Below are 27245 nucleotides of genomic sequence, written 5' to 3' on the forward strand. Positions count from 1 at the left end.
CCCAGTTGACTCTTTTACGATATATATTCCGCGTATTGGTAGTTGATGTCAGTGCCAAGAATAATTGGTCTCTGCGAAACATAAAAGACAGGATATGACAATACCATATATTCCGGGTCAAAACATATACTTCTAACAGATGACTCATTCAGGAAATAGTTGGAAACATATCGCATCTGTATATATGCACCGAGGACTAAACAACTTGCTTGGATATATTAAAAAGTACAAAAAGGTCGTTTGAAGCATGCGCTGGATCTAGCAAGAGGTATACTTGTATTAAGTAAAAGTGAAGCTGTATTACTGGGAAAAATAAAACTGATTCGTTAAGAAAATTCGAAACTTTTGAATTATTGTTTGTTGTCCTCGGTTGGGGGCAACCGGAAAACCTTACACCTAAAAACTGTGTAACGCAAAGCAAATAAACCGATAGGTTAGCAGTAGATATTTCTGCCATTACTTAGCTTGATAATCACCTTATTTGTTCATATCAAATTCCGAAAGTTGGGTTCCACAAACATTACATTGAAAGCTGTTTCCGGTTTCTTGGTACCACGTTTTATAAAATGCTTTCATAAATTAGCGTGTTACCAATTTTTCCAACAAGCTTCTGTGTGATTTTTAGAAGTGGCTGGAATGACGTTGTGGTGGTTCAAGCAGTGGCCTAGTCAAGTAGTTAGCTGTTAAGGAAGGAGCGCTCGCGTTAGGTCAAAACGGAATCGTGAAGGAAAAATTTCCATTTATAAGGAACCGATTATTATATAGACTCCCAAAATCATGTGATTTATTATACGAATTTTCATGTTCATTGTTCTAGTATTTCAAAACGATAGATTACTCAAACATGAATCATACTTTGCTACAAAAGCTACACAGATATTTCTGCTTTATGCGGTGAACTGCTTTATCGCCTGCTTGAATAGCGGGACTGACCCTATATCGTTTACTGGGGGCCGTCTTTTTTTTCACCAGTCCTATCCCGCTTACAACCGCCGCCCAACGATTCCCTTAGGTGCAGCAGTGCTATGATATATAAAATATAGTGCACTGTAGTAAAGCAAGCATCAGTAAGTGACCTGAACGTGTCTGCTTCGAAACACCTACTGGTCCTGCGAGAGTCTCTGCTCTAGAAGAGAGGGTTGTTATGACTAATATTGCTAGCCTCGAGGTCGCCGTTTCTCCTGTTTGTTGCGTGAGGGACCTGCGCTTCCTTCTCGAGGGCCAATGGTCCTCGCTTTGATGTCGATGGCCGAACTCGGGAGAGGGGTTTAGAGCGTGTGAGCTTTCTAACTACAGGCGCGAAGGGAAACGAGGCGGTACACTCAGTAAAACTAGACAGACATCAACGGCATCTGAGACCCTTCCATTTCCTTCCCCCCCCAGCGAAACCTCAGAATGCTTTGCCAAGAGAATAACTGATTCGCAGGTTTGATGAAGCTGCGAGAATCTATGGAAAGAATGATCACCGTTTGTGATTCACAAGTCCCGGTTCGACAGAAAGAAGGACACACAAACAGACAATACTAAAGGCTATCGACCATGGTGATGGATCAGGATCAAAACATGATTTGAATTATGAGGCCGGTCAGGCAGTGGAACAAAGAAAACTGAATAAAAACGTACCACAATAGTATCTGGATGTGGGTTAAGCACTGCAATTCATTAGCAACTGCAACAGTGACGCTGCGTTATTTTACGCGTACGTGAGCTGTAGGTCGCTAAGGTCGTATGTGGTAAGTCTTTTTCGAACTCAAAGTTCACGACAAGGAATAGTGTGTGGAAGATGTGATTTCGTGTGTTAATATGTGTGCTTGTTAGCTTGGACAACAGCAGCTGTGTGACGCGTACTCAATCATGTTTTTATGAAGGCAAAGCACTATTCAGAACAACACGAGATAGGACTTTACTTGAGTAGCTCGAAGGATCCTAACGATAGTCGCGGGCTGGCTTGCCGCTGCAGGTAAGTTCAAACACTTAAAGCGAAAGAGAGAAAACGAATAGTGACACGCCTTTTGCCATAGATAGTAGTGCCCTCGTCGCGTGGGACAAGCGGGTACAAACTGATACAAGCGAATCACTCGTGGTTCGATCACAGTATAAAGCTGCAATCGGCAGACGATTAGGGATAGCTAACGAATATAGGCATGTCCGAATCTTTGCCCCACTAGCAGCCAAACGGCGGGCGTAGCATCTCTCAGTGTGGTAGGTTCTCCAAAACTATACGTCTAAAACATGGGACAGGATGCAGGAGTGCAGCGAAGTGGTGTGATCTTCCAAGGAAATGGCTCTAAATAGTAAACGGTTTGAATGACAATTAACGATGTTATTGTCTACGGTTGCAGTATACTATTATTCATTTTATGACTATTTTCAGTTCAAAAAAAAGCTCTGCCTAGCTCCAAACAACGTCAAAAACAATTGTGCGCAATTTGCGTAGCGAGCGCTTTAAGCACTTGGATAACGTAGGAATAATTACGTTTTGAGATAATTAGCATTTTAACATCGCAGCCCAGTTTCCTCTCAAAATTCTAGGTAGCTAGATGTTTCTGATTCATACAAAACAGGTTATAAGAGATTTTTGAAGAACCTTTCTACAGCCTGTAGAATCCAATGGCAGAGTTAAACTGTAGATGCTTTTGCTCGTCGTATCCTAGCAAAGTACTGTATGTTCTTTAGAGACGATAAATATATTTAAAAACGTGATGTTTATCAAATCAGAAAAGGAACCTTAAACACGCTTAGTTCGAACGGCAGGTATGACAAACCTTAAATGATTGCATTGTAACGTGTGTCTAGGTGTTCTTATTAAACTATTAACCCAAGGGTAAACGGTGCAGTGCGCGACTGCTGAATGTACCATACAAGCCACCCGTAGATTAACCACACCGATTATCTAAGTAATAATAAGGTAGTCAATAATTAAACCCAAATACTTTGCTTCTGTTTTGATGGGCGTATTCCTGTACACTCTGTTACTCTAGGACTGTGTTAGCGCTTACATGGGAAGCGTTTCTACGACAAAAGGTAACCTCATTTAATCTAATGGCAGATGATAACCTTCAAAGTCTGCCTATCACAACGGAGATAGCTCCTACGATTCATCCTATCTGAAACACCGAATAAATTTCAAGATTTAAGTTGACGGTCCTTAAAGCAACGTAACATAGGTAGAGTAAATCCAATCTACTGGACGCAATCCAGTGGTGTACAGCTACCCACATTTAATCGAACTGGCGAAATCTTGTATAGAGAGTCACAAGTAGGTCTCTGCATGAATAAACCAAACTTTCTATATTAACGGGTCTCATTAGTGCTACTGCACGAAGGGCGTCAAAATTTCCATATACTTCCGTTTGAAGCACAGCTTCAACACTGCCACCGGTTTTTAGGCAGTTATTTTAATTGACCTTCGTTGAGGTTGAGATCATTCAGGCTATGATTAAGTATTAGAGTTCCAATAAAAGGAAGACCTTAATCAACAACCAGATGGTTTCAGCGTTAAAAAGCGTTGTGAGAAGGCTACATAGTATGCGTCGTTATTTTTATCGCTACCATCCGAGACCCATCAACCATTCCTAATTGATTGAAAATCATTTGTCAAACTTCTCATTTAATTTTCGTATGGACTGAATGAATAAAGTACACTGAGCGAGTAGATGGCGTAAAAAGCCTTCTGCTTAGGCACCAATCACTCAGAAGAGGATTTATCAGTATCAGCTCGGTTCGGCCTTCAGCTATGAACAGCCTTGTTTCCAAAAGCCAATTGAAATACTTACATTTAGGAATTGAAATGAGGAACAAAGAAATCGATTTGCACCCGTCAAAGGCAGTTTCTCTTGTGGGATTCTTGCTCAAGCAACACTACAGGGATAGTTATATCTTTCTTATTCTTTTCACCTTGTTCAAGATCCAATACCGTTCGAGCGAAAATGAACTCTGGCAAAAAATGTTTATATGTGTTGTGATTGTAACCTATTACCTTATAGTCGCATATAATGCTAACAGCATTTCTCCAACAGAAATTAGACTCTTCTAGTGCGCTGAAGTCTCTCAAGCCGTAATAGACATACTTTGGCAATGTGCACCGAGAGGTTCTTCTCTATGCGGAGAAGTGACCATTATTTCCACTGCCTATGGCTAAGTTATAGGCAGTAGAAATGATCGTAATCTTATTTTTTGTTTGAACAAAAGGAATCAGATGATACCAACAGATTACTTATTTGTTACTAAGCATTGTCAACGCTTACCAGTTTATGTGAAGTCTAGAGTGTCGGATTGTTCTCGTAATGTGCTTACCCACTCTGCCTAAGGACATGTGGGCCGATCGCGAACGAACGAACGCGTGTTCATGCGGCACGGTAACGTGCCGACGGCCAACCGTTTAAACGCTCAATAGTGTGAAACTCGAAATATTCAAATTGACAAGCTAATACGCTGCACAGACATCATATTCATTGGTCATTTCTAGCAGACAGCTAAAAAATGTACTTAGACAATGCATAGCTACCGCTACTGCTACTGCTAGGACTAGCCGTTCTGAAGTTCGAAATTTTGATAGCAAGAGACCATGGTAATTGAAGCCTTACCGAATCCAGTGTAGTGTTTCGTGGACATAGCGAAAAAAAATTCTTTACGGAGGTCAAATTTAAAGGAGGCTTCCCGCTTTTTGGTCCCGCTGAGAAAAGCCAGCCAAGAAGCTTCGCGATGTTACAAGCCTGGCCTCTAGCTATGTATAGATTTTACTAGTGAGCTTTCTTTTACTTCTTAAAATTGATTGCGGTTTTCCATGAGGTGAAGTCACACACAATTGCTCACGATACACTGTAGAATTGCACCAATAGATAATAAAATAAACAAAACATAGGCAAGAAAAATGGGTCACTATAATTCGCTTGTTTACGTCTGGATGAACTTGCAGTTGTCTTCACCCCATCTGGATCGCTTCATTAGCTTATACTATTTGGACCAACTTCCTATGTCCAACAGTCAATTGCTGTTACCAATAACGTTTCGACAGAATGATTTGGGTACGCTGGCCAGCTTAATCCTATTCGGTTACTGTCCTAACGTAGCACAGGCATCTGATGTAACGTTTCTACCTAAAATGATTTGGCGTGAAAAGCCATTCTGCAGATGCAAACGTATACATAATAATAATAATAACAATTAACAAACGTAATACATAATCACACTTACCATTTTCAGTAAAATCCGATATAAAAATAATTTTCGTCACGTCGCTTTGATTTTATTTTACGTGCGGCACAGCGTTTAAGAATGCTGATAAAACCGTTCCCGGATGCTCATATCGACAGGCACACGTGGACTCACTCCTTCAGCTACTAAATAGTAATAGGTCAACGGCGTCTACACGTTTTTTTTCATCAATAAATAAACACATCTAACCTTCCATGTGCGCGACGTCGTCAAGGGGTTCTAAATCGTGGCCTTACGCTGCACCAGTTTATTTTGGTCATACTGGACATATTCAAACATGCATCTGATAGATGTTGCATACTAAATTGCATGAGCATGCCGTCGCCCTTCTCCCCCATAGTGATTTCACCATTGATAACATGATTGGTTCATAAATGTATTGTTTCCGTGATGGCTATTTGCTCGAGCAGTAACTCATAACTATGTCGCTTATATTACGTTTATGACATTGCGGCCTTAGTACAATGGCAAACATCGCACAGCATCTTGTCTTATCATATTGGGCAATAATTGGTTTTATCTAGCATCGACGTTGTTGTACAGTAGATATATTTAATGCTTTTTAGTGAATAGTACCAGTCACCCAGCCAGCGGGATAGGTGGACCTCCGTACCGAAAACCCATGCGCGAAACGTGTCAGATAATGTAGGAGTTTTGTAAGTGTATTTATTGTTGCTAGTTTTTGAACCGAAGGCCACTAGTTGATGCACAAAATACAGTTCGGAGTTAAAATTTACGCTATGCGCTTTTCATTAGCACGGGTTCGGTATTGGTTACCTAGTAATTGGTAGTCACTTTTGGTATTATTACTGTTATTTTGGTTACCGTATCGTTTAGTCTTTTTTCGTCGTCATCATCATCATAATCGCCGTTTTGTTAGGCAGAAGACGCTGGAAGGCCATCATTATGGTTTCTTATAAATAAACGCGTGTATATTGGCGTCACACCTAAGGCTGCCTTTAGCTATTCGTTTTTCAAACGCAAGAAAGTCCAGGCTGGAACGCGTTCTACACTACGAAAACGTTCCTTCATCTACACTTAGTCGTGTTTAGTTTTGCTTAAATGCATGCTCTACAGAAATAAGTGCAAATAAATTCGAAGCAGTGCCCGTTCGGCCATGTACTACTAATAATATAGCCAATACGGCACACACACACATACGCCTCCGTAATTTGCCCATCATAAAGACTAAATGATTAACATATGAATAAACGCGGAATTATGGCTGGGTTGTATCATGCAGTTGCCCACGCGTATGATCACTAGCTAGGGCAACGATTCATCCAGCCGTTGTTAAGCCCACTGTTTCCACATGTATGCCGTACTATGCCGGTGATGATGTATGACGAACATCTATGCGGTCTGGCACAGAGCAATGCCGCTTAATAACAAGATGGTGATACCAAACTACAGGAGTTTGCAGCGGGTTTTGATGGCTATATACTAATTGTAATTATTTTCTTTTCTCATCCTTGGCCGAATTTGCTCATAGAAATAAAACGGCGATTAGTAATCTCTTATATTTTTTTTATTGTTTGTTAACTAAACAAATTGAATGGAATGCTTTGAGAGTGCCCTGCTGATGTCCTACCAACGGACCATTTAAAGTATGGCACACGTCATATTTCGCCAGTTATGAGCCCGTATAGGATACTCGGTCTCACTGCCTGTTTCTCTCACATCGTTTTGTTTTCCGATCATACAGGCACAATCGAAAACTTTGAAATCGTCATTATATATATATATATATATATATATATAGACGAAATCGACGTTTCGATCCTTTTGTTGTTGCATTATAGAGTTTCTAGTATATGCTGTAATATAGGCTGCGAGTACGTCGCAATTGAAAACGGGCTACGAAAGGTACGAAATTAGTGTCAAGTGCGTGTCAAGGTTGCCAATCTCTGATGCGCACCTGGAGGCCAAGGCTATTTGCCTTAACCATAGTTCGACCATGGCCTATTTCGAAGTCAACAACCGAAAAAAGGTTACAGGTGAGCAACACATAAACGTCCAGATATCTTTCTCTTGCGGCAGGCAGGCAGGCAGGCAGGCACACAAGGCAGAAGATGGCTGTTGTAAGGACCAGACGATCTATTTTGGCTCTCTTTTTCTCTGCCTTTTTGTTCGTTGTTGTTACTGTTGTCGACAATCGTCACCATCATCAAGAAACAAGCTGACAAGCTCGCGTGTGTCCTGGTGATAAGTCAGGACACACGCGTATTGTTGTCACGCACCCATTATAAACCATGTTGGCATTTTTTTGCGCACGATTATTCAGTCTGAATTGTATGCAGTGCCAAATGCGACACGAGAATTTGACCTTTTTTTTTAATGTTTCGCGGGAAATTTCTCTGTCTTCTAAGAGATAACGAAAAAAAGACGATGAGAGGGTCAAGTTACAGTCTTGAGCGGTAGTCCGCGCTGTTGCCAACAGCGTCCTCTTCGTTTGGGCCGTCATCGTTTTACTCCGGTTATCGTCTTTAAGCTTTGAGCCAAACTAAGCTCTTCTCGACTGGTGGTTTATGCGTTGGCCTCTATGGTGCGAGCCGAATGCCCAAGGCCTTGCCAACTTGTGTCTGTCTGCCCGCCTTGTCGTCTGTCTATCTGTCCGCCTACCGGTATCTACACAAACATTCGAGGAGGACCTTCCTGATTCTGAGTGCCTTCCTGATGACCTCGTCCGATGCTACCTGCCTGTCTCTCTCGTCCTCCTCCGCGTCCTTCTTCTTTCCTTCTCTCATGTAAACTTTCTCTTGCTTCTGTCTCTGTCAAAAAAGAAATAGCCAAAAGCCATGGCAGCTGTACGAGGAAGTTCGCATGTATAGCTGCGGTGACGACAAAAGCAATAACATACCATAATAACAGGACGAAGAAAAAACGTAGTGACGGAATGCAGCACATTCAGGCAAAATATGCTACTGTTACTGTAGTCGCCAGCTCTAAGCCAGCGCTACTAAGTAAGCGCGCCAGGCTAAGCAACCCAAGGCAAAACAAAGCTTCGTCGCGTCATTTCGGCCAGACAGGCACACAGGAAAGAACTAGGTTCGGACGATCGAAACAGCTGTAGTTGAAAGTTTGAGCGGGGCGCCACCGCTACCGCTGCTGCCGTATATCATCAGGTCATGACGAGTCAACGATGAGTAGTGCAGACTGGCACAATCTGTAAGCGCCTAGGAGGCTTCTACTCTTTACGAGAGCCGCTGTATATATGTGTTTCAAGGCGTTTGACTTGCGTTTTCCATTATGGTTCGTTAAGACGTTACTTCAAGGTCAGCTGAACTGCGACCACCAAGTTCAAGCAAACGATGCTGCACAGACGAGGCGTGAACGAACGATTCTATAAGAAACTTGCTACTACGCACAAGGAAAGGAAAGAAAATAGAAAAATTGAATTAAAAGAAATAGTATAGTGGGCGTCTCACGCATTAACTAAGCCATTAAACATTACAGTACAGACATCATTAGTAGAAACATATAGTTAATGATGTAGAATCCCTAAGAGACGTTCTCATAAGCAGAATTGCCGTTAACGTATAATTTGTGGCTACGAATGCAAACAATTAAGGAAAATCCGAGATAATGAAGCAGATTAATTTAGTCGCCATATTTCAGTGTTGCATGTATCTAGCAGAGCTTGAAGCTGGCGCACGGTCTTCTGCAGTTACCTACTGCCAATGTTTTGGTCATTTCTCTAGCTCAATTCAGGTCTTGGCCTTGAAAGCAAAGGAAACAAAGTGGTAAAAACTGAAATCACTTATCGATTGGCGCTCTATAGGTCTGGCTTCATTTTTCATAAGCCGTCGAGAAATTTAGACAGTGTCTATCGCCTACATATGTTGGCTGGCACAGGCTAGAAATGATGAGAGCCCATTTTCAATGCAGAGGGTCATACTGTAATCGCCTATTAATCTGGCTGATATTGCATGATGTGACTGTTGACATGTACAGAACGTAGCCAACGATCCGAGAATGAAATTCGATAGTGATGTTGTTTGCTACTACCCTACCAGCTTATATCGCATTCGAAAATATTCCCAGTACCGCACTCTCTGTTTAGTTGATTGAGTCGTCAGCCTGGATTGGCAATAGGAGGGAAAGGCCAGTTCAGTGGGCTGGGCTAATACAAAGCGTCCACAGCAGGGCAGGCACTGTGTATTTTTATAAAACTGTCTCTGACAGGACGGCGTGCTTTGTTCTAAGCTCATCCCCAGATCCAACGCAGAGTTCTATATTGGTCGTCGTCCTCCACTCGCTCGTCTCTCTGAACGCACAAACATCGCACAGTTACCTCACTCATCCAGGCCCCGACGAAAGCTCGTTGTTATCTAGCTTGTTATGCATATCATAATGGAATAGCCTTGCTATCCTTGCTATCCATGTGTAGTTACTATTGTTCTCACCATCATCACATATTTATTACAATTATATATTTAGAGAAACCTTGAAAAATAAATTAATTATTATTACCGACATTTGATGGACGAAGTTATAACTTTTTTTTACACCTGTGAGTTGCTGTAAAAAAACTCAAGGAGAATAGTCCATCCTGTCTTGCAGTGAAGTATCAGCACTTTCATTCAGCTGACTCTTCAATACGGCTAGAAACAGCATGTTTGTGTCAGTCTATTCATTTGCATGCAAATACGTCAAGAAGGCCGTCCGAGCGCTCACTCCACTTCGATTTATTTGCCTTCACTCACTGGTGCTGCAGGTCCAGAAACCTTGGGACAGTTTTCATCGTGTCGCTCGGCGTTTTATCTCGACTGCTGCAATGGCTCGTTTTAATGGGTTAGGCCATAGTCACCAAGAAGTGACATCGCTTAACAGGCTTAGCAATATCTTTTCTTTTTTTTTGGCATAAATACCCTAAACTGACGCAGCAGTAGCACGCCTAGCATCTATAAATAATTCACACTTTCATTACACGTTCGCTCTAGATTGGCATTTACTAACTTTAAAGATCTATGAGAGAAAAAAAAAACTTCCCTTTGTTCAAAGTTGTTCAGGTGAAACGTTTGTGCCAGGTATTGGACAAACGCAGCTCGACATATTGCGCAATGTCACCAGCCAGCGAGCCCTATTGATGTCCTAGAAATTCCAATTTTAGAAATGAGAATAAGTTTTTTTCCAGGTATTAATTTTTCATTGTAACGATTTCAAGTTAGGCTAACTATATATACATTTACGATTCGGCCATAAGTTACTTCCGTTTGTTTTTCCGTTTCTACTTACATGTTGTCAGCATTCACTTACTTCTATATGTATACTCTTTCTTTTTTGTAAGCATTTTACAATTCAATTGTACAATAGACAAAACGCTATGTTTAATTCAGTCCACAAAGATGGCTGTTCCGGACGGAAAAAACAGCTACATTTCCAAGACGTAATTTATCTCGCATCTTGTCAAAAAACCGCTACCAAACTGACTCAGTGATAGCACCTATGGTTTGAAGCATACATTCTGCTTAGGCCGCTTCTCTCAGGTCAATGAGGACTAATTGAAAATGTCTTCGAGAAAAGATTGCCGGTAAACAATTTGTGGAACAGGTGAGCAAGTTAATTGTAGCCATATGACTATCGCACCGCAGATCTATATAGGGTTTAAGCAAAAATCTGCAGTTCTGGGTCTACCATTAATTAAGTGGGCATTGCGAACAAACACAATTTTCCATTGCCTGGAACTAAACAACAAGCAGTTATAGTAACGGATTTTTATACGGAACTGCTACCGGTCTTCATGTCGATAGAAGGAAAGGAATGGGTGACCTTTGAAAATAACTTACAGCCTAGACCAGATCTCATTCCGAAAAAAAAAGAAGAATGATTTGTGTGTGTGTGTGTGTACCTAAAAAAAATGAGGCGGTCAACAAGGATCTGTATATAGTTTAGGTATACAAAGTGAACGGGTCTATCCAATAGAAAAGGCTCAATAAGTAGGACGAAGTCATTCTTCCTTCACAACAATGTCACGTTGCGGATGCAGCTCTAAAAGAGTTAGAAGGAAAGATTTTTTGCATTTGCCATATCATGCAAATTTCGCTTAGATAAATCCTTACCTTTTCCGATCATTCGCAAACAAAATTCGAACTCACAGATCTAATTATAGAGAGGACTTCTAAGCCTGGTTAGACAAATTTTTTCACACGGGACATAACAATTTCTGGCGAGAGAGAATTGATTGGCTAATGAGAGAAGGCCGTAACGACTTCGGCGTATGCAGAAAAAATTCATTAGTTACCAGAATTCGAGTGAAACGTCCCGTTCTTTTCGGGTGAGAAAAATTACTTATGCCCCAGTGTTATATATATATATACTGACATTTTAATGCCAATTCGTTTTTGCACATACTTGTAGAATTAGTATCACTTACTTCGAACACTACTCCCTATTTTAAATAATGAAAACGAGACACTTACTGGAAGGCAAGAGGTTTTAGCTTTTAGGGTAGGATGGATGTAGTAAAGCGTATGGGAAGTGTAGATTTAGTAAATCGCAATTGCACTGTGTTAGGATTTGGTTTTCGAAATTGTTCTTGATCCGCAAGTTCGATCGTACGGTGCCTAGCGTCATTACTGAACGTACTCACTTTTAGGTATAATTGATCGGTTCAGAAAATAGTTCTATTAGTATCATACAAACAGCAAGGCATTACCAGGTGTAATGAATAAGTCAAGGATAATGCACGGCCACTTTTGGACTATTGTTGCCATGTCGTCTGGATTTGGTGTTATAATCTGGTATCTGATTGACAATAACAGGTTTCTCGGAGCGAGCACTGCATTGATATCCGAAGTAGTGCAATATAATCGGATTGTGCGTGACGTTTCTAGGTTTAGTACTAGAATAATCCAACTGGGAAATTAAGTGTATTATAAACTACTCGATAGCTCATTTATAATGGCGGCATTATTTATAAATATTATTGCAACAATATACTAGCAGGCAGCAGTAATTGAGACTGCTTAGACATATTATTGTTGAGGGACGTTTGTCACGTTTCACATTAAAGTAATATGCGTGAGGCATGTCATCAGACACGCGTACGCTATGCGACTTCAGAAGGCCAGAAATGTGTTCCATCAACTGTCGTATCCCCTAAAGCTTAAAACACCGACGGAGAGAAGCATAATGGAAGCTCTGCGAAAAAAAAATATTGATGGAGGGGAAAAGGTAATCGTTGCAACCTCAACAGAATAAAGGGCGTGTTTTCTATCACGGGTCGTGATCGCCTGCAAGGGCTCATCGTGATGATCATTTCAGCACGTGGTTAACGAAGAGTGAAGATGCATAAATGTGCGCATGCAGCCACTATGCCTTGATAATGGCTGCGGTTGGCCGTATCTACGTCAAGGCAAGTGGAGCTAAAAAACTAATAATATTGCAGACTGAGCTTGCAATTACAGCGCTCTTTTTTCTTCCGTTCATATTTAATGTTCAGATTATATTTGGATTGCACATAAACTATTGTAAAGTTAAATCTCCTCTATTGGGACACAATGATAAAATGAAAGGTTTCATTGTATCGTATACTAAAACGGCGAACGGGTTGCTATACTGAAAAGGTAAACTCGCTAATCATACTAGCTTTAGAAAACAAACAAAAGGGCTATGTACGTAGCCGGGTATAAAGTAGATAAATACACAACAATAAAGTTAACGTATACATGAGAAGGAAAAGACGGGCGAGAACTGCTGCATGTGGATGAGTAGGCCGAAAACTAAGAGAAGACGGAGCCTGAAGGGTCTGCGAAAATAGAAAAAAAAGAGGCAGGAGGAGGACGCGGTGGTGGTAAGGGACGAACAGGAAGCTAAAACAAAGATGAGAATCGGTAGGAAACATTAAAGCGTAAAACTACGTAACGACGGCACCCTGCCGGTGTGTAAGCAGCCAATTACCATAGTTCAATAGGTCGATAAAGAAATAAATGAAGATGCTAGTTAGCTTTGTTCTCAGTAAATATCGATCGTTTTTCAATAAGAAAAGAAAGAGACCCAAGGGGGAATTACCATATACTTCGTCAACACTTAAAACTTAATGTGTGCAACTACTAGCTAAAAAAAAAAACAACTGACCCGCAGTCTGTATGCGGTCCTACTTTACAGGCTATGCGGCAATGAAAAATATATATATATTTCATTCAGCTTTCGGCTGTGACGAAGGCAATCAAACGGTTTCACGTAATTAACTCAAACATCGTCTTAGGGCAACAATCGTAATTTTTTGTTCAAGTATTTTGCAAAATTTTAGCAGTTTTTTAAAACAACTACGTAAAAACGGTTGTCAAGCGTTTCCATTCACTAGCCGCTGCGACATCTGCTTCGCTATTATTATTGCAATGGCTGTATTATCACTATAATACTATCTTCATAATTTTGCTTTGATCGATGGTTTAACTATTTACCTTTTTTTTAAGCACGGACAGATTTGATTTATAACTTACTGTCTCAGCTCGTCAGCGAGATAGACTTAGAAAATACTTGCTAGAAGAATTTTGTTAATCGACTCATCAAAAGGAGAGTCCAGGAGGGTAGGCATATTCTTGGAGTTTCGATAAAATTCAGTGATCCAGTGCTGGTTGGCAGTCCTAATAAAAAAAATCACTGAACAGTATAAATCATATATTTTGCTCTCATTTTCAGCTAGAGTCACCAAACTAGTTACCTAAAGCATGGTCCATTCTTTTTTGACGTGTACGATTCGCCTTGAGTAAGACCGCATCGTAACGCTTATGCGAACGACCTTCGAGATGTAAGTTGACTCCTTTCGAGGCTCGATAACTTGGCTAATGTCAAGAAATGTTTCAAAATGTTTGTTGTAGAACTCTGTTTACAGATGCCTTATTCTTCAACAGATGATTTTAGACTCCGTGTTGTTGGCATCTTTTTTTCGTATCATCACTTCAATGAGCCGATTCAGATCTTTTCGCGCTTACCTTAAAGCAAACTCTGTGCCAAATTTCTGCTTAATGACCTCTCTTGAAGAAATCGGAGCGTCGCTCGTACTTCTTTAATGCTAAAAAGGCGCTTGTTTGATAGGAGAACCTCATATGAATCGTTTTGGTGCGTCCCCCTGTGTGGAAAATGAGCGGTTTCCTGAGGTCTTATCGTTGCTACATTCGTAGAGAGATATTCGTGCGCTTAACAGCTCGTATCTGCATATTCAAACTCTTACTATTCTCAGGGCATCACGGTGTACTATTGATTGTTGTATTTTCAAATATGAATAGAGCACGGAAAAAATTCGTGCATGACTAAGCCAAGAATCGAAGCGACTAACAATAAAATTGGCACTCCTTTTTCCCTATCAACTGAGTTATTCCTTTTATCTCTTCTAGAATCATTGTATTTTGCATCAGTGTTACTTCTGTAGACGGAAAGCGAAAAATGGTTTTCCCTCATTTCCTGCTAATCTTCGTAGCATAGACAAACAGAACGTACGCATGGAAAATTGATTTTCTTTGCTGTCCCCACTTGCCATTTTTTTGGGCGGCCTTCGTGCTGGGCGTACAACTATAACAGAAATGTGATTCAACCCCTACAGCGTTGTCGCGTCCGTGTTACGGAGCTGTGCCACTGCTACAGTCGTGGCTGCGATACGCGGACGCCTTTCTTCAGCTTTTCGGTTTTCCTTCCCTTTTTTCCCTTGTACTATTACTATTATTTGCGTTTTGTGTCACTTGACGAGACGACACGACGTTGGGCTCGCACTCGACGGCGTGGACCTGCTCCTCGCGGGTCTTGAAGGACGATTAAAGTGAACCCAGCTATGCCGTGGGCCTTCTTATTGACAACCCCGTAACCTCGTGATCCAGATTCTGGGGCATTCGCTATATACGGAATAGAACCTAAGGCTCTGTCGCTGGTTAAACGCTTTAAAACAAAGCGCGGCGAAATAATGGCACTTGAAGTAGCATATAGGGTTTCGCGTATTTCATATTAAACGAATGAACAAATGTATACTAGAAAGGTTCTGACTCCAATTTTTCGCGTTTCATTTTGGAGAAAAAAAGGCACTTATGTTTGCTTTAGATTGACTGAAGTCACAATCATTGCAGATTTATCCACCAGCGAGCAGTATAGCAGATTCCACTAGACATAGTGATGTCTCATGCTCTTTCTGGTAAGTATGATGGATCTCTGAGCATAGACAATCTAGCCAAGCCTCCGGAATTATTCCCCAACCAGAACCTTTGCTTATGGAACTATAAGTTGTTCAGCGTCCAGTCAAACAACTTTAAAGCAGTTCGCAATTCTCTTGCTAACGCCTGACCTCTTACCTCAAATTTTTAGCAAAACGAAACCCTTTCCCTTTTTCTTTTGTAAAAGTAATGATTGAAATAAGTACGTCACCGCCATTTCTGACACTGTAAGGTGCCTTGCCAAACATCTAGATTCTGGCGCTAGCAGGTCTAGCATCTTTTACCTAATGATAACACCAACGCCATATATGTGAATTTCGTTCTTCTTGTACCTTTTGATGCCTAGTACAAACGAACGGAAAGTTACTAACGAACACTACAAAAGGCTTTGTTCTATTTTTTATTCGCTACTTGGCCCTAATGATTGAGTTTATCTCATCCATTTCCACCTGCACTTTCTCGTATCAATTTAAATTATAGCTTTTATTGATAAAATTAAGCGGCTAAAAAACGTTTATAAGTCTAATCGTCGATCTGCGATAACGTCTTAGCGTCCGTTCCTTTCTCTGTATTTTAAGAAATACATCCTTCTGAGTGCATTGGCTCTATTATTTTATTTGCTGCTTTGGTTACGCATTTCATTTAGGCTGCTCAGCATGGATGAGCCCGTAGTCCATGCTTTTGGTTCCAGGTTTTTTATGGTGGGTGACAGCGCAACGGTCAATATATCCTCTAATGTTGCTAAGGCGTTCTACTGTCTTGACTACAGCATACTTCGATGTGGGCTTCTGCTAATTGCGTAGCTGTCTATAAGGTCCATATTTCAAAGTTAACATGGCGGCCGGGTATACAACTGTGGCCGTCTTCATTGTATGTGTTAGTCAGGATACAATTCTGAACCCAATTTTTCTTATCATGGAGGCGAGCTTTTTCCCCTATGTTGGCAGCACCTCACTTGCTATTTTTATACGTTATATATATAAAGGCCACAAGCATAAATAGCTACTAGGTTGAATAAACGCTCTGCCGAAAGAATAAATTTCCCTCTAACAGCACCAAGTGCCGTTTATAGGTTATACGAACTGTTCCTCGATACTTTTAAAAGACTCTTTCGCGCAGAGTCAATATCCGTGATCTTTCAATAACTCCGACTATCTTACCGAGACACTTATACCGCAATTCTTTTTAGCTTTATGCTGCGACCTTGATATTCTTCTACTGATTTATCTAAATCAAAGTATCTAGCAATTATCAGCTCATTATTACAATCAATAATAATAATAGGTTAAGATTCCTTTTACTACAGATTCCTTGATCCGCATATATGTACAAATACTTAATTATTCAGCCTCGCATTTATAGACCTCGAGTCTGTCTATTGTGGCATTCTAAGCAAAAAGTCGTCCCATTTAATAAGTTTATTAGATGTGTGCCTAGCCTCTTAGATCTAAAGCAAATAGAATGTTGCAAACACTTCTATATCATAGGCATCAAATGCGAAAGCATGATTCCGACTACCAGCTACCTACCACAATTCGAAACAATCTACCTATAAAAGATATCGATCCGTTAAGTCAATTTAAAAGAATACCCTTTATACGTTCTGTTTTGCTTTGGGTTATTTTTATATCTTGACAAAGTAAATAGCAAAAATTCCATGGTGTTGATTATCCGGAATCGGATGTTTGCATCAATTCCGTCCAGAAAGTCTTGGCTCAACGGACCACATTGATAGTATTCGCTGCTTTTAGAATGGTGGTAAATTCGATGGTTGTAAAAGATATAAAAGTCTGACACACAGATTAATTTCGAGATTATTAGTACGTTCTTTAATAGTTTTTCCTATCATATTTACGGTTTTTCACCATTTCAATCGCGTCAAGACTCGACTAGATCTTCGCTGACTCCTTTTGTGGTTTTTGCGGCAACAACCCCCCGTGGACTTCTTAGGGGCAATACAATTTGGTGGTTTGCGCAGTAAAGCTGGAAGTACAGGACATCTAAGGGGCGCTTTTTGCTTTTCGCATAAGCCAATTTTAATATTTTATCACGCGTAAACAGTTGTTAATTAAAAAGATAATTGACCTCAAAGTGTGTGTAGAATTAATACAACCATGCGCTGTATTTTGCAGTGTGTTTTGTACTAATTAGTGGAGCTGGCAATGGGAAGTTCGAGCTGTAAGTTGCCAAAAAACCGTTCGCTAGTAATAACGTGATAACATATTATACACATAAACAATATGTTCACAGTAGCAGCCTGTCGAAGAACACGTTCTATGAACTTATACTAAACCGAATAAGTAATGGAAACGTAGGTCATGTGTATTCTTTTGCCAAGTATGTGATCTTTCCAGCGGTTATTGGCATCGATCTGCCTACAAATTGAGGTGCATGATTCCGATCCTGTAATTCGCCAACATGTACGACACTTGTATATTAATCGAGCCTATTAGCTTGACTGACCGCATGCATGATGATATGCCAACTCGCGTTATCTGTTCCTGACACTTTCGCACCTCAATTGCCCTGCATCCATCAAATTTGCGATTATACACTGATCGATGAAACCTATCTGATTAATATCCTGACTTATACCTTGCTGCTGATTACTTCCCTCGTACGTGACTGTGTGAGCAATTTCTCATCGTTACTTGTCTCATGGTGGCCATTAAGGGCTTGAGAAAATAACTGAAGCTCGTGTTTAGAAGGAAAGCAGAACTTCTAAAAACCACAGTTGGGCCTACTTAGAAATTTTTGGACCAGTGTTGCATCTCGCCTATATCACAAACAACGTTTCCCGTATAGACGTGTAGTTTCTATCTCGGTTAGTTCGCTATTGTTAAACGTCACTCAGCGAGCTTTCGAGTTGATTAGCAGGACTTGGTTGATGACGAGTGTGGGAAGCGCGACTTTCTTTCTCTGCAGAGAACAGTTGGTTCATGATCGATCGTATACAGTACACAGCCGGGTACTGAGTTGAGCGGCTCTAGGCAAAATGTATCACACCTAGATCGCCAACTAAGTCACAAGTAGAAATCTAGATAAATTGGTAGACGTTCCCATACAAAGACATTGTACTTATGTGCGACTTCATCACTTTTATGAACTTGAAGTCTTCTCATTTAAGTTTGGTTAAATATTAAGACAAAGATTTGATTAAATGTTGGAGTAATAGCTAAATGATCTGTATTTCTGTCTATTCTAGTTGGAAATGGGATCTTTAATAGTAACTGTAACATCGGCAGTACGTGCAGGGACCTTACGAGCAGACCCGTAAACAAGAGGAAGGAACTCAACTGAAATAATCAATTGCTCGGCTCGCTACTAAAAAGCTAGTACTGCATCAATTATCTACCAGGAGATGGGGAACAGAGAAAAAGGGTAAAAGGTGGATGGCAGAATGACTCGATTGAGGGACGCCGGTCCTGAAGGCCATCATGCCTAAGCTCTATCTGAATTAAGTGAGCAGGAAATGGTGAATCGTTTTTCCAAGCTATTTGTCAATACCTTATCGACTCTATGACATTACTTAATTGGAAGATTATCTGATACCTTGTCCTATTTTTACACGACAATAGATAACTGGACAATTTAGTCACCTGGATCTACATTATTTTGGCAATTTTTACAAATAATCAATATTATGCAGAGAGCAGCAAATAGAACGCTTGTGTCACATACATAAAGATCAAAAAAGCCCCCAGCAGTGTCCTCGTAACGGATCCTATACTGAATACGGAAGCGGAAAAAGGGAAAGAAACAAAGGGGACGAAATTATGCTCCGAATAACTTCGTAGAACAAGAATGGCAACGCGTAAAAGCTATCCTGTTTCTCGATGACAGATTTACGCTTGTTGATATCGTTGCCACCTCCGGTTTAGGTTACCAACCGTAATAAGACGTTGCGTTATCATGTAAAGGAACATTAGGTATACAGCCATATCACGGTGTAGTTGCTACGTACGTATAGAGCGTTTCGAAACGTTGTTAGTTGAACTTCATGGGGACGTTCTCGAACACGTTTCGAGAAGAATATTTATTTAATGTGCTAAGTAAAACTCAGACCAGTTTAGATGTTAAAACTTAATAATGAATGGTCTACTGCAGTGATTCAGATAATATCGATGGTAACGATTACCATCCTAGAGCCCTCTTCCCCGTTTCGATTAACGTTGATAACGTAAAAGACAGCTTAATATATATTAAACGTATTGTCGTTTGCGTACATATTTCGTAGCGCTCTTGAGTAGCAAACGTTACTTCGAAATTTGTGACAGTTATACTACCTCTAAAGGGATACACCTTTTTCTATGCACATACTTATTAATTATTTCCCAGGCCGTAAAACTCGCTCCTATGGTCGTTCACTTTGTCGCAATACATAACAACTTCCTAGCCTGGACCACCGCACTCCATCTGCTTATTCTCCAAGTCACCGGCCGTCGCCAGAAACAGTCCCAATGGCGCTAGGTCAGCTTTTTCCAAGTGTGCAGTCCCCGGCCCTCTTTTTCGTATTGCAGGAAATTGCTAGATTGTAATCAAGGGAACTCTATTATGCTACGTTTTATGTCCCTGCATTGTATACTTGGTGAGTTAGGTGACAGGCGGCTAGCTTGTCTTGCGGCTTGAAGTAGTAAGCTGAGCTATTTTAAACATTAGAGTTTACTCTCGTCGCGATTTTCTCCACGTGACCTATTATGACCAACGTCATCGTTTTTAGCAACTGTATTGTTCGCCCTATCGTCTTCTACCTGCTTGTCTATTAATGTGGTACTTTGTTTTTTAAGAACTGATTCTATATTGTCACCATGTTTGTCTAGCGGAAGTAAGATCCGAGCGCTAGGTGACCGTTTCATAGTCGCAGTTCTAGAAATTGTATAAAGACCATGATTATTCTGTAATTATTATCCATTCGCAGGGGAACAGAACGTACATATTCGTGGGCGAGAAGATAGACAATGACAAAAACCGAAAAAGCTCCCGTTGTGCAGCCGGTCGTGTGGCGTTTGCCCATGACAACATTCACTACGCAACCACTGCGCGCTAAATATTAGAGCCGTCCGAAAGGCGCCGTTACGAACGTACATAAGTCAGTGTTGCCGTAAAGAGAAGTTTAAATAGTACAAGCCTTCTTTATGATGCGAAGATTAAATTTCTACTCACTTTAGTCGAAGATTGCTAGAGGGATAGCTATCGACACTCCCCCTGGCTGCTGATCGAGCGATCCGTAATAGCTTACGCCTCATCGAATTGGGCGCGCTAGCTCCTTTGATCCACAAAATATCTTAGGCAACCCTGCCTGCAACACGCACAACAACACCTTCTATGGGGCTCAAGACACGACTATGAAAGGCGGTGGTTACTAAAGGACAATAACCTAAATTACAAGGCATTCTTTTCAGGAAAGACTAGTTCTACGCTCATGTTGCCGCAGTCGCTTCCCACAGATTTTGACACATGGTTATAGATGTATAGTCACCAAGCTTATCTTGGTGACTATACATCTATAATCTAATGTAGTCAAATGGTTGAACCGGAGATTCATCTAACCGGTCTATGCCCGTACCTGTCGATGCTTGCTAGTATTTAGAAGTGTTTTTCACCATGTCGAAATTATTAAGTATTAGTTTCTTTGGAATTCTCCTGGACCTGCCTTTTCAGGCCACCCGATTCGTGTGAGTATAATACAGTACGGAATCAGACAACTACGGCAATTTTTTCAGCACTTCTGAGGGGGTGCCATCAATTAAATCGCCTATGTGGACTTCGAAGCGATAACTTTACAAGTATATCTCATCAAATTCCATTGCTAATTTCATAAATGATACATTCCTGTACTTGGTTTTTCTACAATTTTTTGAAGTCCAATATTGTTTCTTAAAGCTACAATGTCTTCATAATGTGCCGGAGAGCTACGAAGTCATACGAATGCATGCTGCTATCGCATTTCATTTTGAAAAAATTACGTTCTCGGTTCTGACAAATACGTAAGTTGGATTCTACGGGCTCAAAAACTACCCTTGATAATTCTTCTCATAAAATCATACTGGTCACTAAAAAATCTTCCTTGGTTTTCGCTGTTACTTGTTAGTTATCTCTGTTAGCAAAAAATACCGTAGAGGGGAAAGTGGCGTTCCAAAGTTAGCTATGGCCTGTGTTAGCACTATGGCCTGCGTGTATGGTTCGAGCTCACATCCTTTTATAGAAATATTACCAGCAGTAGCAGCCAGCAAAGGCTGTTAAGGGGAAGTAGGTCGGAGTAGAGGTGTGAAGACGTAAAGCGAAGGTTGATTAAGGGGTAAACCCGGCCAGACAGCTAAGAAGGAGGAGAAAGGGAGAGTCAACAGATGACAGAAGCGTGAGCAAGTCAGCGAGAAAGCGAGAGAGCGAAAAAGGAAACGAAATCCCGTCAGCTTAGCTCATCGTTCCGCCGTTGAGGCCTTGAAGTAACCATTAATCGTCGTCCGGAAGACCCTCCAAGGTTAGCGAAAAAAGGCGGGGTAGTCAAGCACCTGGCAAAAGACAGTAAGACCAGAAGCTCAGTCCACCTTGTTCAGAAAAGGAAGCCATAGCGAGTAGCAGAGAGAGCGAGAAAAAGGACACGTGTCAATGGCATTTGACTCTCGGAGGCAAGCTTCCATCGTGGCCTGGGAAAATATTGGTTAGCATGGCTGCGGCACAGCTGCACAAAAAAGTCAGCTCAAAGAGCAAGGAACAAGGTATTTCTTTTCTTATACTCTATATATAGACCTCACTCGAGTTAAATAGGTTAGGTTATCAACTCTCTGATCTAATCCTTGTCCTACTTTTTGTTTACTGAAGCTCACTCTCAACTCGAGTTCACCTTTCATCTTCGAAGTCCTTTGATTTTGTAGTGGTGTTACACTTGAGTAGATAGTACGTTTTGGGCACGCATGCTCTTGAGACTATAAAACGACTACAGGATTACGTAAAATGAGAGGGGGCAGTCGCTACCTCTCTCGTGAACTAAAAAGATCTTTAACTTTACGGAAGAATTGCCTAAAGTCGAAGTAAAGTTAGTTAGATGATTGTAATTTGATAAACACATGGCTTGTGGTTACTACGCGGTTTCACAAGACTGCTAAAGAAAGCCCAGTTAAGTACGGCAAGGTCTACCCGAGCTAGATTTTTAAACGGAGCTGTCGTTGATACTAAACTGAGGATATGTTTCCGAAAATGTTAGTTTTCAATATAGAAATAACCGAAAACATTAAAAGCTAAATCATAATTTAGAAAAAAGGGTCACTTACAGTTTACAGACAGGTCACAAAAATGACCAACCAAATTAGATATTGATTGTTTCATCATGTAAAAAGCAAAGACACAGGTCATTTGTTTGGTAAGTATGGTTTGCATAATATTTCGTTTATAACATCTTTTTTTCATGATAGGATCTATGTGAGGTTCGCTGAAATTAAGTAATCGGTCACAAAAAATTGCCTTACGACGTCGTGTAAAGCATTTTCCCTAATGAATCCGTTCAAGGGTTTGACGATAACTCTAGCAATCCTAGTGAAATACTCTAATTTCTATCAGTATCTGCATTTTTTGTATATAGCAAAATCAACCTACTCTATTATTATTCTTTCAGTATAAATTCTATTGTTCGTATGCAAGTCAACTCAGCTCAGTCCTTTTGACGAACAGAGGACAAATAAATCCATAATTTTACTCTGAAATATTTTGCTTTTTGGAGCCCGGCATTTACATGAACTCACCATGTGCGCAAGAAACTATCAACAGAAAAGGGTTCATATAGCCGGGCTTGATAGCATACTCTTTGCGGTTTGGTACGCATGCGTACTGTAAGTAGGTCTCTCCACCTCGTTCCCCAATCTGTTTCAGTAAAATACAAACCAGTCCACAAAAATCTGTCGATGCAATCTATGCGAGGGACTTCGAGAAGATTCCTGAGCTAGCTAAGATCCGTGAATGATTTTCGGTGTAGCTGGACGACAGTCCTAACTTACATAGACTTGATTTGATCTGGTTTAATGCCCTGGGCACCTCTTCAAAGCGAGACAAATTCGAACCAGTGGCCAACAACAACGCGGTCCAGTTAGGGAATAGCAGCGACGGCGGATGTTAGAACAGAGATGGCAATGGGCTTTCGCCTCCAGAGGGTTGTCCGCTCCAGCTTCGCTGCCTATGGCCCGCTCACTTTTGATTATTGTTCCGACTACGTCCACTTTTAATAGCCACCCTCTCGAGAAGGCCACGGGCAGGAAGGACAAGCGGCTGTCAGCCACGAGATTCGATACATCGAAACCAGCTGCCATCGATGCCTTTTTGAGGGACCTTTGGCCAGACAAAGTGACTTTAATCATACGAACCTCCTGAGGCAATTCCGATGAGCAGAAGGTAAAAGAACTGAAGACAGCTAAGGGAGTGAACCTGACCTTAGTCGGACCTCGAAAAGCCCACCCTTCTCCCCTACGTTCCTGCTTATCCTATTCCCTTCTCGGGAATCCTTTCCTCTTCCCTCTGTTGCCTTCTTCGCTAAAGAGACTTCCGACCCAACTCACATGCGCGACGCTTACACGTATTAATTAACACACTGGCCTCATATTAATAGTAAGGGCGCCGATACAGCGGGTAGCAGATACTGGCGTAGCGCGTCGTCGTCTTGGTGGCCGCTTACGGTTCAACAAACCCCATCAGATTCCTCTAAAATAATCGGCTTCTCGTATTTGTTGAGGACGTTTAGCTATCCTGATTTTCCGCTTCACGATGACTGCTCCTAAAAGTCGGCGCAAACTTCATTTAATCTAAGCCAAGTAAGTAGATAACGCGCCACGAGAAATACAGGATATTTGCAGCCAAAAAGAAGACACGAGAAGCATGAGAGGCTATACAGATTTTAGCGAACATCAAGGTGTGTTGAGAAATGGCTTGTCTGGAAGTCGTGTAGGACACTAGGTAACCTGATGGTTATCATTATTTGCCCTTTCTGAATAATATAATGCGACGGTGATGGCGACCGCTGGCTCTTGTGATGCATAAGTGCCTTACTTATGCATTCGTCTCTTATATCAATCTGAGGGCATCGGGGTCTCCACTTCTCACTAGGGCCTTTCGTATAGAAATTCGATAGTCTGATAGCATAGATCATTAACAATATTATGACTCGTGTTTTGCCCTGTTGTAACTGTACTGAATCGTTCGGGACTTCGAGTGATGCAAAACGGCCCCTTCTTCACTTTTGTGAAGTAAATGGGGCAATGCAATCTATTGAAATTAATAAACACGTGCAACGGTGCAGCACTAAAGGGCACTCTCGGGTAAAACTATTTATTGCTGGATCATATGAAACCGATTTAATGTTTTAACTTTTTCTCAAAGCCCACTAAGAACCTGACTCTATGGTCCCTAAGATTTTACTTTGTAAGAGAACTTGAAGACTCCATGCATTTTGCTCATTCATTCTAGGTAAGATAATGCATATAATGTAAGGAATCTGCTACCACATAGCAAAGGCGCTCGTAGAATGGCACCTGAAGCTCCTCTACGTAGAAGAACTTCAACTGGAACGTTGTCAAAACCAAAGCAACGGCTAGCAAAATACTCGAATAGTTTAATTGCCCATTTGCAACAATTGGCTTTACGGTTTTGATATGAAAATGGAGCCGGAGATTGTAGCGTTGAAAATAAAAAAAAATAATGTATATTACTGCCTACCTTCTTCCAGCAGCCCCGATTGGCTATCTATCAGATTCGCTATCCCTGACTATCCTTCAATACTTTTGTTTTCATTTTCGTTCAATTCACTCAAAAAATAGGTACCTATTCTATTTCCTTCACTGCTGGACGTTGTTTTACCTAAACATCTCCCATGTTTTACTCGATACCTTGCTGGAGATCAATAGTGATTAGTCAACTTTTAAACAAATCCACTCGTTCGACCCAGATGTTGTTTACGACCCATATGGGTTTTATCAACAACTGTTGTTTGTTGATACTTTTTTTTATTGCTCCAGTCTCAAAATTGTTTCGCCGAACGTTTCTCTATTCATATGAACAGGTTTGCGTTTTCTTGCCGTTGAAAGATATTTTTTTATGATGCAGAGAACGTGATGCAATTCCGTGGGACAACAATATATGAAGTGCTCAGATTTTTATATACGTGCAAAGTATTCCAAGTCGAACGCTTTGGCTACCCATATCTGAAAACGTTTCTATATCAAACCATTTACATGGGTATATGGACGTGTTTCCATTTTACCCTTGCGACCATTTCACTGTGTGGCCCTGTTTTACCTCCTTTGAAAGCATGGGCTCGTTGCGCACCAATGTGTGTGACTCTCTGAATACATTATAGGCTTCGACCGAATTTTTCTCTCATTATTGTCTACGAGAGCAACAAATAGAGATGGTCACATTCGATATTCGATAAATTTCAGTGCAGGGAATGAAATAGAAAGCGAAGGAAAGTATTGCAATTGTCTACGTGCACGGTGGCACGTCCTTATCAAGTTACTTTGAGTTTTGGGTAGCGGTTTCCTTCTACTATAGGACCTTACGATGCAATGCTTATGATTACACGGCACCTCTCCAAAACTGCAACGTTTCATTAACTAAATGAAATGGTGAGTCTGCACTGCATTGAAGGTGTGCTTTCCTTAGAGTGTTACCTGAAGAGTCCTTGATTGAAGCTAAAAAAACAACGTTATCGGAAACCGCTCGACTACGAATGCCACGAGTGGTTGTTCTTAGACAGCGCGCGAGCCATAGAAAAAATCGTGCAGAAAAACTATAGCCTTTCTTTTCTTGTGGTAAAAATTCGTTTAATTGACTGGATAAAAGTTCTTAGTGGAATATATATGTAGACTGATAGCATAGCCGGTTTGTCTTCACTTCAAACGTATCGATAACTATCAGATTCGAGAGCAGAGCAAACAAATCTATTTCTAAATGTTCTACTATGTACTCATATGTAGCTTGAGAAAAACGAGTGAGAGTAACGAACGCTTTAGAACTTAAATAGGAATTACTTGCAGCCAGGATTGAATCTGTTTTTAGAAACTCTTTTGATAATCGATGACTACCGAACGATTTCTTCAATATGTACATAGAGAAACAAAGTACACTTACTTTCTAGTCTACTATTTATACTATATAGGCAACTATAAGAGGCAAGAACAGAGTCTGGAAAGTTTTAAGCGAGTAAATTCATAACAGTGTGAGAAACAAACTCTAGGGTGAAGAAAATGGGTGTGGTAAAATAGTATTTGGATGATACAATGTAATTACGACCCAATCCCTCAAACCGGGGAAATTGACTTTATTCCGTTGGCCTATAGACTATCTCGATCGCTGGCTGTATGCTGAATACTAGAAGGCTGATCATTGACTAAGAGAGTTCTCACGGTTTTTACGTTCGGCAGACCCAATGCGTTAGACGAAATCTGCACAAGGCGAAATTTACCGATGAGGCATTCACGTTATGCTAGCACCGCCTACCAACCATTGCATGTAGTTGGCCCGTTCACTGATCTTATTATATCGGATGCATCTATGCGCATTACGCACTTATACTGGACTAAAACTAACAATATAGTACATATATCCAATGTTCCGTCGATAATTAGAGGGTTTTCATTTCAGATCCCTTACTTAGCATAGCAGACTGCTCCAATACAAAGCGAATTCAACTGTGTAACGGAAGTACTTTAACACCATTTTTATATTTCTATTCTGATATTGGTCAATGAAAAGCCGCAGTAGACATTGCTGTAGCTATTGGATTTTAGGGACATACTAGCTATATATGGCGTTATAATATAGTATCATAGGAACATGGAAAAGTATAGGGAACATATGTCATAAATGCGTTGGACAATTAAATCGTGTCGCTCGCTACTT

The 27245-nt window shown here is 40.8% G+C and overlaps 1 protein-coding gene across 3 annotated transcripts in view; it reads left to right on the forward strand.

Moving 5' to 3' along the window:
* The window catches only part of Ptp36E (protein tyrosine phosphatase 36E), an 85835-nt gene that overhangs the window by 19188 nt on the left and 39402 nt on the right, over window positions 1-27245 (forward strand). The window contains exon 1 of one of the 3 annotated variants that reach the window (XM_086972455.1): window positions 1246-1960. The exons of 1 other annotated variant lie outside the window; for it this stretch is intronic. The gene's annotated coding sequence lies outside the window, so the exon portion shown is untranslated. Of the gene's footprint in view, window positions 1-1245; window positions 1961-27245 lie in introns of those variants that run through there. One more of the 3 variants, XM_086972456.1, reaches the window with a different exon arrangement.

This window comes from Varroa jacobsoni, unplaced genomic scaffold (genome assembly GCF_002532875.2).
Source record: "Varroa jacobsoni isolate VJ856 unplaced genomic scaffold, vjacob_1.0 scaffold_1464, whole genome shotgun sequence".
Taxonomy (NCBI): domain Eukaryota; kingdom Metazoa; phylum Arthropoda; class Arachnida; order Mesostigmata; family Varroidae; genus Varroa; species Varroa jacobsoni.